Here is a 13,562-nt window from a genome sequence, read left to right as displayed (position 1 = left end):
TCTGTTTATGGTTCACTAAGGTATGAATTTCTTTCACATTCCATTGGGTTTACCACTCATTGTGTTTGACTTGGAACACAGTCAGTTTAAGCTTTCTGTAAGCCACTAGTTTTTCAGCTACTGCTTTGCACTCTTCAGATATACCAGGTAATCCTAAACAGAAACAATTAAACAGTTTTTCAGTGTCTCCTGTTAGTGAGCTCTATTACCATAATGATTAAAAGCCCAGTCGCAGACAAGACACCACCACAGGCTGCTCAGGGGGTCCTCTGAGCCACACAAAGTTTGTTCCCAGCTGGCCCTTTAAGAGATAGCGCAGTCAGTAAAACGTGTTTCTAAAATTGTATTGCCAAATGGTAGAACAACTTGTATAGCAGCCTGTTAGCATATATTAGTATTGTGTACATTGCTGCAAGTTGTGTAGTAATGCTTGAGAGAGCTTGTTGTAATTAAACTCTACTCCTTCGGAATCTTAATCCCGAGGCTTTCTGATTTGTAATTCCACCTTCACGGCTGCACAACCAATTTTCTATTCTTCAGCCGCTGCAATACAGCCTTAGGCTGCAGTATCTTTCCACACCAGCCACACAGCAAGCAGGGTACACATGACAGAAACTTCACTTTAAAACCTTATGTCTGTCTGGAAGAGCCATTGCTTCTGAAAAGCGGCTCGGTGCCTGTGATTACTCTTCACACTCATTCCAAATCAAATCACTGCAGTTTCACAAGGTTTCAAGCTTTTTTCATCCTCCTTCTCTTTCGTGCTGCACTCAGCTTGATATTACACCACCTCCTACCAGTGATTTCACTTGGATCCATGCTGCCTCTACACACACAGTTGAGAATATACTTGGCAATTATATACAGAAAGTAGATTCAAATGTAGTTCTTCTCCATTCAGCTAAGAGGATTTGGGAGGTTAAAGGAAAGGAAGTGTTTTATCAGTAAGCTACGATGCACAACTAGGCACATGCACACACTTGGAGAATATAGTTCATATTAACAATTAGCTACTTACAGCAGCAATTCTTGTAAGCAGAACCACATTAAAAAAAAACACCAAACCAAACCCCTCCTTGCCCTGGAGGGCTTCTCCCATTATTTGTGCTAATAATAATACCACCACAAGAAACCCTACAGACTGCTGAGTTGGCTGCCAACTGCGGATACCAGACTGCTATCGCAGTTTTGAGACTAAAGCTACATTACTGTCCCATCATGTGTCTGCTCTGGACTGCCAAAACTGTGTACACACACAACTGTCTGCGTTTATGCCATGACAAGTATCAAGAGTGGGCTCTGGCAGTTTAGACCTTGGCATAAGTGCTTGTTTTTGATGTATCATGAGGCAGCAACAAAAGCTCAGGCTGCGGGAAGGTGTGGGGAAAATGGGAAGATGGCTGGTTCTTAATATTCTTAAGTTTACAAGTTTTTCACATTTTGAGAAATAATTTTGAGTTGCTTTTTGACACAGTAGCAGTTTTGGTATCAAACAAATGAAGAGTAAAAAGAAAGGAAAATGCTTAGAGAACAAAGAAAAATGCCTTTAGCACTACATGAAAATATGACTATGAATGTTAACTTTATTTTCAACATTCCTCACATTTTTTTTGGTGATAAATGACTTCACATGTAGTTGCCTTCAGGGTTATATCCACAGCATCGTTTCATGTTATTCTAAATAAAATTTAAGGTGGACACTAGAACAGGCTTTACTAAAACCTAGCTCTGTAACTGGTAGGTGCACACAATCTACGTTTGATTCACACAGGGAAGAAAATCAGAGTGAGAAGCAATTCCTGAAACACTTTTGTTGAAAACAAGGCTGGCATTTTCCTCTTGTCTACAAGAGCATTATTATATGATTAGCCTTTCCTGTATGGTTAAGACAAACTTCAGTAATATATACTGAAAAGGTGAATGGTAAAAGGAATCAAGCTATTATGGGAGGACTAGAATTTGTGAAGTAGCCTTGATTCTTTCCTGCACACAAATAAATAATGATTTCTTGTAATGAATGGGTAGCTTTAGTTACAAGAATAAGGCAGAACTGAACAGAGGGAATGGTAAGAGATTCTCATATTTCATCGCAACTAATGAAAAATACCAACTTAACGCCTGTAACATTCTACAAGTCAATCAATGGGGGCACACAGCCAAGCAGTGTGGGGGACATGTCATTAGTCTTTGTTTTATGAACTTGTTCAGCTCCACTTAATTGTTTCAGAGGTTCAGTTTAAAATTCATGCAAATATGTCTTTATTTATCTCCTTTTTTGTGTGTGTAAACAAAGAGTTTGGCATTGACAAAACTTCATAGCTAGCACCTGACTACCTGCAGTACACCAGTGGCTAATTATTTCACTTGCAGCTATTTTGTTTGTAGTTGCATATAGGCAGTGGGAGAGGACCTAAAATTATGTTCACTTTGCAGTAAATGCTTTCACCTTTAAGAAATGTTGGGGCAGCAAGGGCGATAGCAGTCATCTTCTTTTTCACCTCTGTGGGAGGGCTGCAGATTTCTATTACTGAAAACAGCTGTAAACTCACTCCAACGACCATCTTCTGACTAAAATGAGAAAGTTGGGTGCCAAATGGTTGGGGTTTACTTTCTGACCCCACTCTGGGTCACAAACAGTTAATGCCCACTACACAACAAGGGTTGTGATCTACAAACTTAAGTGGCCTGGAGTACCTTGTAGACAGTGGTCCTGCATATTCCTGCCTCGCACGCAGGCAGATCACGGGTCACTATTTCTCATAAAGGTCTCACGGTAGCTTTAGTCCCATGAAGTATGCAGGCATTACCTTAATCTGACACTGTCTGCAGACAGGATTTTCTAGCTCAAGTGAAGTGGTGCTCTGAACCCAGGCCAGGTAACCCACTTTGGCAGGTGGTGCTGGTTAAAGCTCAAGGGTTGCCAGCATGCCTAATCCCCACAGAGGACTCTGATACTGCTGATAATTCCAGTCCTGCTGTACAGCTCCAGCCTTCTGCACTAGGATGTGACTCTTCCCACTTGACTGGGTCTAACTGCAATGTGAATCAGGCCAAGAATGAAGCTATATGAGACATTTCTCAATTTTCTCAAATTTGCCACGTGCAACAGTAGCACTGATCTTTACAGAAAACTGGCAGGAAAAACACCCAATAAAAAGGCACAAGAGGAACATGTAATCCATGCAGATGCATAATTTGCTGCATAGGACTTTGCAAGAAGAATATCAAAAGACTAGCAGAGATGCACAGGCTGAACTCAAGAATGTGTTAACTAAGAAACACAATGGAACTGTTAGTCAAAGGCCCAGAGAAGAATAAGCGTGTAAAAATAATAAGTCCTGTCTCACTGAAATGCAGTGACCAAGACTAGACTGAACTTGGGATAGCGAGAAAGTTTTTGGTTTTTAGTAGGGGAGCAATAGACAGACATAAGACAAGAACTTCAACTTAAGGTTGTAAGGAGATTCCAACGTGATCTAAGCAACTTATTTCTTATTATAGCTTCTTTGCATATCTATGTTTATAAGTAACTATTCTTTTATGCCTAAAGGCCATCTACTAATAAAGCTACCCCTAAGGTGAGCTGACAGAAAAGCACTCGTTGTCATAAGGTAAGGTGCAATATAAGGTGTACCTAGGTTTTAACAAGAATCCAGCTTCTCAGTATATGTATCCCAAGCAGCACATCTTGTTCCCCTGGGAGCTGCACAGGTTAGTTTAAAAGATGCTAATGCAGAGATCAGGAAAGAAGACAGCATCTTTTAATGCCTATCAATAGGTAGGGAAGACTATCAGGAGCTACAGGTCCTCTTTTGTAGAGAAGTAGTAGGGAGTACGCCTAATTCTTGAGCCTCAATGCACGTGCAATGTTAACTCTACCATAACGAATGCAAGCACATTGACTCTGCAGTTCAGACAAGACGAGTATCTGGGGATGTTTCACAGAGCAGGCAGCCATTTCTGGTGTGAATTTTAGTGTGTGATACCCAGAAGCAACAGTACAAAAGTGCCTGAACTGTGACACTTTGCAGGCTAGAAACTCTTATTTTATCTCAGCAGCTTTCTCTACAGCTCTCACCGACACTGATAGGTTTCTTATTGCATTGCAAGTCATTCCATATACATGTTATTGACACACACAAAAAATCAGTTCCAGTCACAAAAGGATCAGGGTCCTTCCACAGTTTGTCTCAGGATATCAATAGTAAAAACGTATACTTGGAAGTGGAAGACCCTACATAAAAGCAATAGCAGAAAACCCCAAAAGCCAGCAAGGTTACAGGCTTTTGACAGCTACTTCTGCCTTGAGGCTTTCAGCATTGCTTTGTATTAGTTCTCTATCTGTAAAGTTAGCATTTTTCTCCTCTATTTCTCCCTAGAAAGTTTCAATGAACATGAACACTCTACAGCCCAACTAAACTCAGCTGGACAAGCATGAAGTGTCCGTTTCAGTTGGAAGATGCTTTTCCTCACACCAAGGCAAGATTTGATGCATATGCTCCATTTTCAAGAGCAACATCAGCTCAGTTTCTGCTTGTACATCAGATGTGAAAACAGATTAAAAACACCTTCCTCCGACTGGGTGTTAAAAAGTTTCCCCAGTACTCCAAGATAATATATAGTCCTATAGATTTCTAAAAGATTTCCTTATTGTGTTACAATTAACGAAACATTATAATGGTACATCAGAAAAGAACTTTACCACAGCATGTTTTACTTGGACTAGTGTACTTGTAAGGCTTAAGAAAGAGCTGAAGGAAATTATGACATAAACTGCTGATTAGATTCTTATCAAAGCATCTTCTCTATAAATACCTCCACATTATTTTCTGCATGTAATGCATCTTTTACATCAAAACAGGAAAAAAAAAAAGAAAAAGATAGTACACAGCAAACAGTAACCAGAAGCTGACAGACAGTTCAATCTGAACTTGAATGAGCTGTAACCACTTTATTCTTTCTTTGAACTCTGCTGGATCTTTCCACTCCCTTTCATGCTGTATGCATTGCCAAATGTTACTCCCAGAATTTTATAGTCAAGCTGACTAGCTGTTAGGAGACATGGTCAAGGCAAGACCCTCCAGTCAAGAATCACCACTGGAATTAACCTACTAACTGTAATCCCAAAGTTAGAGGGCAGAAAGGGCCAATTTTTATATGAGTTAAATGTGTGGATATACACAGAAACATAAAGATCAATATATCATTAGTGGAACTGAGGTCAAAGCAGAATCACTAGTCTGATTGTTTTTGTTAGATCACAAATAATTCAGAAGGAAAAAATTCTATACCAAAGTGAACACGCTTGAAAGTGCAGCATCTTCAAATGAGCCATTTCCCTGTTTGGAGAAACAAAGTATGAGTTGTGGAGCAAGATAGCAAAATTTTATCTCTGCAGGCTGCAGTACTTCAGAGGTGAGCATTACTGCTGACAGTAGGAGAGCAAGTATAGATTGTTATCATTGTAGTAATGGAAGGAATTACATTCATAACAAGAAGTTTGGGAATTCAGAAGAATAATATTCTTGGCTTACTTTTTTTTTAGTGACGAAAGAAAAAAGGAAGAAATAGCCCTAGGAACAAAGATCCTGGTTCTCTCTGAAAAGATTTGAGTCAGGTTATGGTTGTTTTGAGTCAGTTATCTAAGAACACCGGAGGGACAAAGATTATGGGGATGAAAGCTATACTATTATACTGTTTATATGATCTGTCTTCTAATAATCTATATTGAATTCTGTAGGTAATTTTCTGAAAGATGATGCTTACTTATTTGAACAAATTTAGGAAGTCCTAAACTGCTTTCAGGCAGCTATGATCACCATGCTATTGGATATTAGAGTACAGTTGAGTCTCTATTATTATACTTACAAGAAATCATATTTTTAAGATGCCCAGCACAACCACGTACTTCTCTGGGAATGGAGCCCCCCTCAAAGGAAAATCCTTGCTACTGGGTCATATAACAGGAGGTCTAATACTCCTCCTGGAAACAACTGGCAGGTACATGCTTTGGACTCCTAACAGTCTGTTTCCTAATGTAAAGGTAAGCTAAGAGAATCAAACTGCAAATTAATTTGTGAATAAAAATCCCTTCTCTCTATTTTTATCTGCCACTTTGTGTAACTTGAACACAATTTTTGTTAACTTTGAGTAATTTATTTCAGAAGCTACTGTAAAAATCTTTTATTGGTAATAGATCTTTCCAGGAAAAAGATGTCATGTAGTTGGAAGTCTATCTTGTTCTTTATGTTTTTGGAGAGCTGATTTTTGTTTTAATGCTAGTATAACTCTGCATTTTGTTTAACAAGCTCTCCTATATTAGCATTAGAAACAGACTCACTCATTTGCTTGTTCTGTAAAGTGAAAAAATACTTCAGATGTTGACAGATGACACTTCTAGTTAAAAGAACATATTGGGTTAAACCCAAGTCAATGGCAAATTAGAAGACTGAAAGTATCTATTCCTTTTCATTACATATTGTTATTACCTGCACATTAAAAAAAGAGAAGCAAGTCATAACTGGCCAATAATATCCTTCAACTAAATCATCCTGTATCTCTCATACCTGTTTTCTATCTGCAGAAATGTAATGTCAGTTGTTACTCTTTAGTAAAAAGATTGCACAACAGATGTAAAATAGACTAGATGATGTGAATAAATACAATGAAGAATGCAGAATCTACAACGTGTTGCAATCAGTGCTACAGAAAGACTTTTATGGAAGTAGCACTAACATGCGATGCGGTTACAGCACCTAACAGGCAACCCTACCAGCTGCCAGCCTGGCAGAACCGGTAGGTGCTATAACAGCTGGCTTTGGCTCCTAATCACAGTAGGTCATGCATGAAACTGCTTCCTTGTTTTGTTCATGATCTCGCAGTCAGATTGAAAATGAAGATCAATCCTACTCTGGAAGAAGAGACTGGAGGACACGGCCTCCTGAGGTCCCTTGCATTACCAGTTGTCTGTGGATCTGCAAAGATGAAAATTGACTTTTGCTCTACATGTGACATTACTTGAGGTTTTTTATTTGTTTATTTAAAGACAGCTTCATGTCATCCTCATAAAGGAGAAGTGAGATGTTATTTCTGGGAAAGGAAGGAACTACTAGTAAGAGTAATACCAAGGGAAGGTCTTTCTTTCTTTCAAGTAATGAAGTCAGATTTCTAGTTTATAATGTAAACAGCTGCAGATTTCTGTTTCACCAACCTGGCTTTACTTAGGAAAGCTGCAGATGTCATATGGTTAAGGTTTTAGATGCAGCCAAACAACATACGCTGTCACAAATACCTATTAATATTCCAATAATAGCACCAGTAGATGGTGCTCAAGAATACGCAGCACAGCTCAGGTGATTTGTAGCACTGATACAACCTGTGCACAACAAATGGCTTCCTCTGACACCTTTTTCCATGAATGCCAGGAGAAGTGCACAGTCATTGTTTCACCAGTATTAGAGTAGATAAAGTTTGGCCAGTAGCCCACCCTGACCATTAACACTATCTAGGGCAGCAGGTTCACACCTGGGAGCACCTCCTACCACCCAGGTTATGGTACTATCTACCTAGGTTGTACATGGGTCTCAGCTGAGAACTAACGAGATCAGGATTATTGAAACAAATAAAATGGCAACTATTGCAAACTACTGAAACAAGGTGCCACCAAAAGAGCAGTTAGGGGGGAGGTGGAGATTGCAGGCAATGTGCATGCAGAGGTGTCACTAAAAGGCATGTACAACTCATCACACTTCATCTGTTGCACCCTGTCAATACTGGATGAATTCAGGTGTGAAGCTGGTGCATTTCAGGCCTGTGTCTTATGGGCAACATTAGAAGAATTCCTCCAACAAGAAGCAAGAACCAACACCAAGTTAGTGCCAAGAACTCCAACATAAGCAAGCAGTAAGCCTGCCTACTTATAATTGATGCCCATCAAGTACTCTGCAACCTGCAGCAAAAGCAATTTCCTCCAAAAGAATATGAGTTAGTGCCAGGCTGTGTAACTTTTGTGGGGGGAGGTATTTTTGCAGTGAGAAAGCAAAATTTTCTTTCTTAATTAAATTTTTTCAATAGTGTGTCTGGCTGATCTCAAGAATGACTTAAGATGCCATGCAGTTCACCCCTGTCATCAGATCTAGCGCAGCAAAATGGTTATTCTTCCTGGGAATAGCAGTTAAGGTCTTCACCCAGGAATTGGTATCATCTTTTTGTGTTTTTAACCTGGAGATTTAATTCTGAAATCCCATTACAGAGTCCTAGATATAATGCTCAAACTTTACTGAAGTCAACAGCTTGAAAGACCTGCATCACTTTTACCCCAGCATTTATAGGTTGTTACAAACTGACAAATTCAATTGCTAAAATTGTCAGGTTTTATGATATTTAGCCTGTAAAAATCACATACAGGGTTCCTTCTGTGTGCATTTGTTCACGGCAGGCATCAAGACACTTCTTGTATGTTCAATGTCATCTGTCATTCAGGATTTCTTTTTTTAAGCAATGAAATATCTGCCATCATGTCATCAATTTACATGCAAATTAGGGAGTCTTTGGCTATGCATCAACTGGGTCCAGTGTCCTTCCACTTGAAAGCTTGTTATACTTTTGCAGAAGGAATACTTCACTGGTAGTATTGCATCTTCAACCAAAGCATTCGGTAAGATGACAAGAGATCAGAGAGTGGTTTTGTTATATCTTATTTCTTTATATAAGAAAACTTGCTGTCTGAATCCTTGTATTGTTTCCTAGTAACATTCCCTATACAGCACACAGGCAAACAGCTGGGATGGGGTGTTTATTCGATCAGATCACATTGTTTCCTATAGTGACACTTGGTTTCTCAAAAAGTAATGTCTATATTAAAAAAAAAAAAAAAAATTGAAAATTAAAGGGCAGCAAACAGGAGTTTTGAAATTATCACAGGGTGGTTTTTTTAAGCTTCTACTCATTCCGACCTTACAAGGTAGGAACTTCTGTCTCTGAATTATATGGCTAAGACTCTTATTTTTTTGTTAACTCATTGAATGCCATCTATAAACGTGTTCACTGACTCAAACTAAAATATGGTGAGCCAAAAGCCAGGCATGTTTAAAGAATCTGATGAGGGGAAAAGGAGGATGGAAAGAAGTGAGACACAGAGAAACCTGCAATTATCAATAGGATGGATTTTCTTCCCTTTTTGACAGGGATAGAGTTACCAAACCTATTATTACGTGGTCCTAATTACATATCTCTGCAATAGATCACTCGGTTAAGGAGAAATATCTACTGACTGGGAAACATCACTAATTGTTCCTTTTTTGTTGGCATACTATCTGATTGGAGTAATTATAGAGCTGCTTCCCCATACTCTTTTGCTCTGAAGATTTTGAAGACATATTTTTTCACAGTTTGCATAGAATTTAGCATCTTGAATCTCTTGATTTTGGCTTTCGTGTTCCTCTTCCCTACCTTTTCCTCACTTGGACAGAACATTGTCTGTATTACTGTATGCGAAAATACCTATTGCAACAATTTCAGCATCCCATCATACTATGCTTTATACATGCTACAAAAAGTCCTTGCTTTCGATTGTTATGAAGATCTTCAACTAATTTTATAAAAGCTTTTGATTTCCAGAATTATCACACGTAGCAAAAAGGAAAAAAGAAGTTTAGGCCTATTAAGTGGCTTATCTCTTTAATATAAGTAGTCAGCTAATTGGCTTTGATATACTGAAATCAAGTTTTAATTGTCTGGGAGATATCTATCTATGGTATTTCAGCAAGTTATTTAACAAGAATCTGCAGACACAGCTATAGCTGCCATAGCACACTTTTAGGCAGGTCCCACGTCAACACAAAAGCTACAGCACAAAATATAAATAGGAGCATACAGTAATATAATAAGGCCCTTTAATAGGCAGGACTTACAGATTTTTACTGATTCTTGCACTGAGCCCAGTAGCTTGCATTTGCCTTTCAAACAGAACTTATAGAAAGACATTGCACCATGACTGAAAGATCCAGCAGTGCTGAAGACCTGCAACCCCTTTTGATAGGTCTTGCCTAACTTGACAGTTCTACCTCCACCATTTATTGCCACCTTGAATTAAGATAAATTAAATCTCCTGACATATAAACTTCTCCAGCTGCAGCCCTTTTCACCCTGACTTGCAAAGACCATTTTATTCCAACTACAGACACTGATCTTTATTAATACTCAAATCTGCTCTCTTGCCATGTTTTTGGCTTTCCTTTCCCTTCTAAAAACAATCAAAATAGCAAGGAAAAGTTTTATGCCAAACTTCAGGGTTTTGCTGTAGAAATAAATCACAGTTAAAATCTCCAGCACTTTCAGGAGATTGCAATCTCTTGAATATGTATCTCTGGAAGCCACCATTCTTCCATATAATCAGATCCTTCAAGGGCAAGTAACCAAAGTTACTTTTACTGGTATCGGAGTTCATTTATTCCATGAAAAATCACCATGAGAAGCCAAAGTCCAGAAATCAGTCCCTCCGTCTTTCCCCTCATCCTGTACCACACACTTTATAATGGATTAAAAGAAAAATCTTCATCTCATTCATTCTGCCCATCCCATGCAAAGTTTTATCTTGTCTGGGTGCTTCTGTTCAGATATATATGAATCGAAGCTGCAGAAAAGAAATTCAGGAGCTTGGTTTTATTAAGCAGATCTTAAAACTAGATCTAAACCCCAGCCTAGTCAGGGGGAAGACTTCTTACTTCTTATACTACACAGGTTGTGGCCAAGCTTTAAGTCTGGGACAATTTTGTTTATTTACTGGACCTATCTCCTGTCTAAGCAGTGCTGTAAATTTTCCAAGCTTCTATGTAACCTGAAGACAGGAGGTTCCTTTATGAAGATGTGTATCTTTGGAGTAATGAATTTATCACATGATAGAACTGTTGCCCTGGTTACTACAGAAATTATTCAATAACAGAACAAATCGGTATGTAAACAGTAACACCTGTCTAACCTATTGGCACAAAAATGACTGCTGACAAGTGCATTCCATGCGCTCCAAAGACTCTGTCCAGCCTAAATGTACTTCCTTTTTCAGAGTCCTCTTTTATTCAGATCCTATTCCTTATTTCAGTGAAGTACTTCTCAGCATCCTAAAAAACCCTGATACACCAACATCAATAGTATTCAGCTGCTAAGGGCATCTTTTTCCTTGGACTAGGGTTGAATGCCATCCAGACATCAAACACATGGAAATAATGTCCAAGTACTGCATCCCCTATCAATCTGATGTCAACAGCAGGCTATTCCTTATCAGATTAAATGCTAAATTGAGAAGACGATTGCTCAGAAGGTCAAATAACCTAGCTTATTGCCCCTCTTGGCTGGCATTTTTAATAAAGGATTCCTGGTGTTGAAAACAATGGTCAACAGAAACACAAATTCCTTCCCTCCCCCAGATAAGACTGGAAGGGTCTCTACATTAGAGGTCGGACCTTGTGTTCATTGAAATTAATATGGTCCCACTATGTTCAGTGGGGTAACAGTCACCATAGGAAATAAGTACATTCAGTTGTGAATGTTTGAAACTCACTTTCACAGAATAAATTACATAAAGAAGCAACTACATAGTTTAAGACCCATCTTTTTTGGCGACTCACTGTGTAAACACCAGTGTGTGCTTCTAGCACTCTACGCTCTGGGTTGCTGAGCAGCCATTTTCATGCAATGCTGAAGGTATGTGCACCTTGTTATTTCTTCTTCAATTACATGGATTTTTCTTTTTTTTTAACTGCCTGCAAAAGCATGGCCAACTACTACCCTGGTAACTATCACATACATTACAGAGCGCTTTTTACCTTTAAGATTGCCTGTCCTTTCAGTAGAATTTATTAGCTTCTTTTTAAGAAATTATCTCTAAAACCAATTCCAAATTTTTGTGTGTGTGTTAAGCTATGTATAGTTTCATAAAGAAGCCTCTTTCAACTGCTCGAACAGTGCTACATTACAGAATACTAAAACCAAATTCTTTATTAATGGACTCTAAAAGACAAAAAGTTTCTTCAAAAATATACTTATCTGAATGCCCTGTTACTCTACAACTCGGTCCCTTCTGGGAACTTCCCTTCTACACTTCCTTCTAGGAAGGAGGATTATCTCCTTTTGTCCATTTGTCTCTAAGAACTTATCTATGTAGGAACTAGTTTTATATAAAGAGCCAGAGAAGATAACACATTAACATCAAGTCATGCTCTGTGATGACTATACTGAACTGTACGAGGCAGATGTAGCCCCATCTAGTTCGAATGGGAAGGGACTATCTAGTCTCATGAACACGATGTGACATACCATGCCAGCCAATGCTAAAGCCCATTTCAGCTGCTCTTCTATCCCTACTCCATTAAGAAGTCTGCACTTGATTTACAAAACATAAAAGGTACCTAAAAAAACAACTTGGCAGGAGATTTGTTCTAATACACAGCATCAAAGACATTGTGAAATTTTCCAGTGTAAGCTCCACAGAAAAACAAAACACCCTATGAAAAACTAACTGCTACAGATACGTGTATATTCACAGTAGGAATTTCTACAAATGACTGACTTGTAACAGCCATTTCTGTGCAGTGACTTAACTACTCGTACAAACCGGGTATACACGCAGTTGAGAATGCTATTTCTGCATGTTGTGTTACACAAGATAAAATTATTATGAAAATGTGGGCCTTGACTATGTTTTAACACCACTATGCCTACCTGTCTGTTGCTTTTGTTTTAGAATGAGACATCAAGAAAGTTGCTTTTTAATCGTTAGGGGATTTAAGAAACACTATAACATAGCATGGCAGAGTTTATTAACTATTATCTTGTGCACAAAAGTAGCACAGAAAATTTAAAGGTGAAGCCCAAGTTCAGACAAACTAAGATGTTTATTTCAACTGGATAAATTTAGACTGATGGGGTAATGAAAGGGGCATTGACAACCACTTGTGAGCTCCTTTAACATATCTATTTTCAGGAAATGTAACATCTGGTGTATACCACATCCATTATCCTATCTGTCCAACTTAAGTGCACACAAATAATATATGTGCATGACTGATTTCCCTGCTGATGTCTTTATTATTACTTTGAGCAGATGAAATCTAGACCAGTCTTTTACTGTTACATTTTGTTTTCTGCATTCCAATGTCAAATTGCTTAATTATGTGATATTTGGTCACACTCTGTAAGCGTTTCTTGCTGTCATTCTAGTGCCCAGTAGTTATAACAACAAATAGAAAACCAAGACAAAGTGCAAAACCAAGAGTTATTTCAATTCAAAACTGTATCAGTTCATAACCACTTTACTTGCAAAAAGCAGAAGCAAAATCACTAATGATTTGTCAGAGACACAGTAGCTAAAACTAGAAACTGCTTCCTGTGATTAGGAGGCTAAGAGCAGGAGGGCCTGTTCTGATCTCATAACCCGACCTCTCGCTCCCCCCGGGCCCTGAACTCCACCCCGTCACGTCTGCCTGGAGCTCATGACTTCTGGCTGCGTTTTTGCAAGTCATTTCAAAGCCATCCAGACTTGATTAAGTAACTTCACTTGCCATAGA

The sequence above is a fragment of the Haliaeetus albicilla genome, chromosome 24 (genome assembly GCF_947461875.1).
Source record: "Haliaeetus albicilla chromosome 24, bHalAlb1.1, whole genome shotgun sequence".
Taxonomy (NCBI): Eukaryota; Metazoa; Chordata; class Aves; order Accipitriformes; family Accipitridae; genus Haliaeetus; species Haliaeetus albicilla.
The sequence above is the reverse complement of the archived record's forward strand: the minus strand, read 5'-3'. Positions refer to the sequence as shown.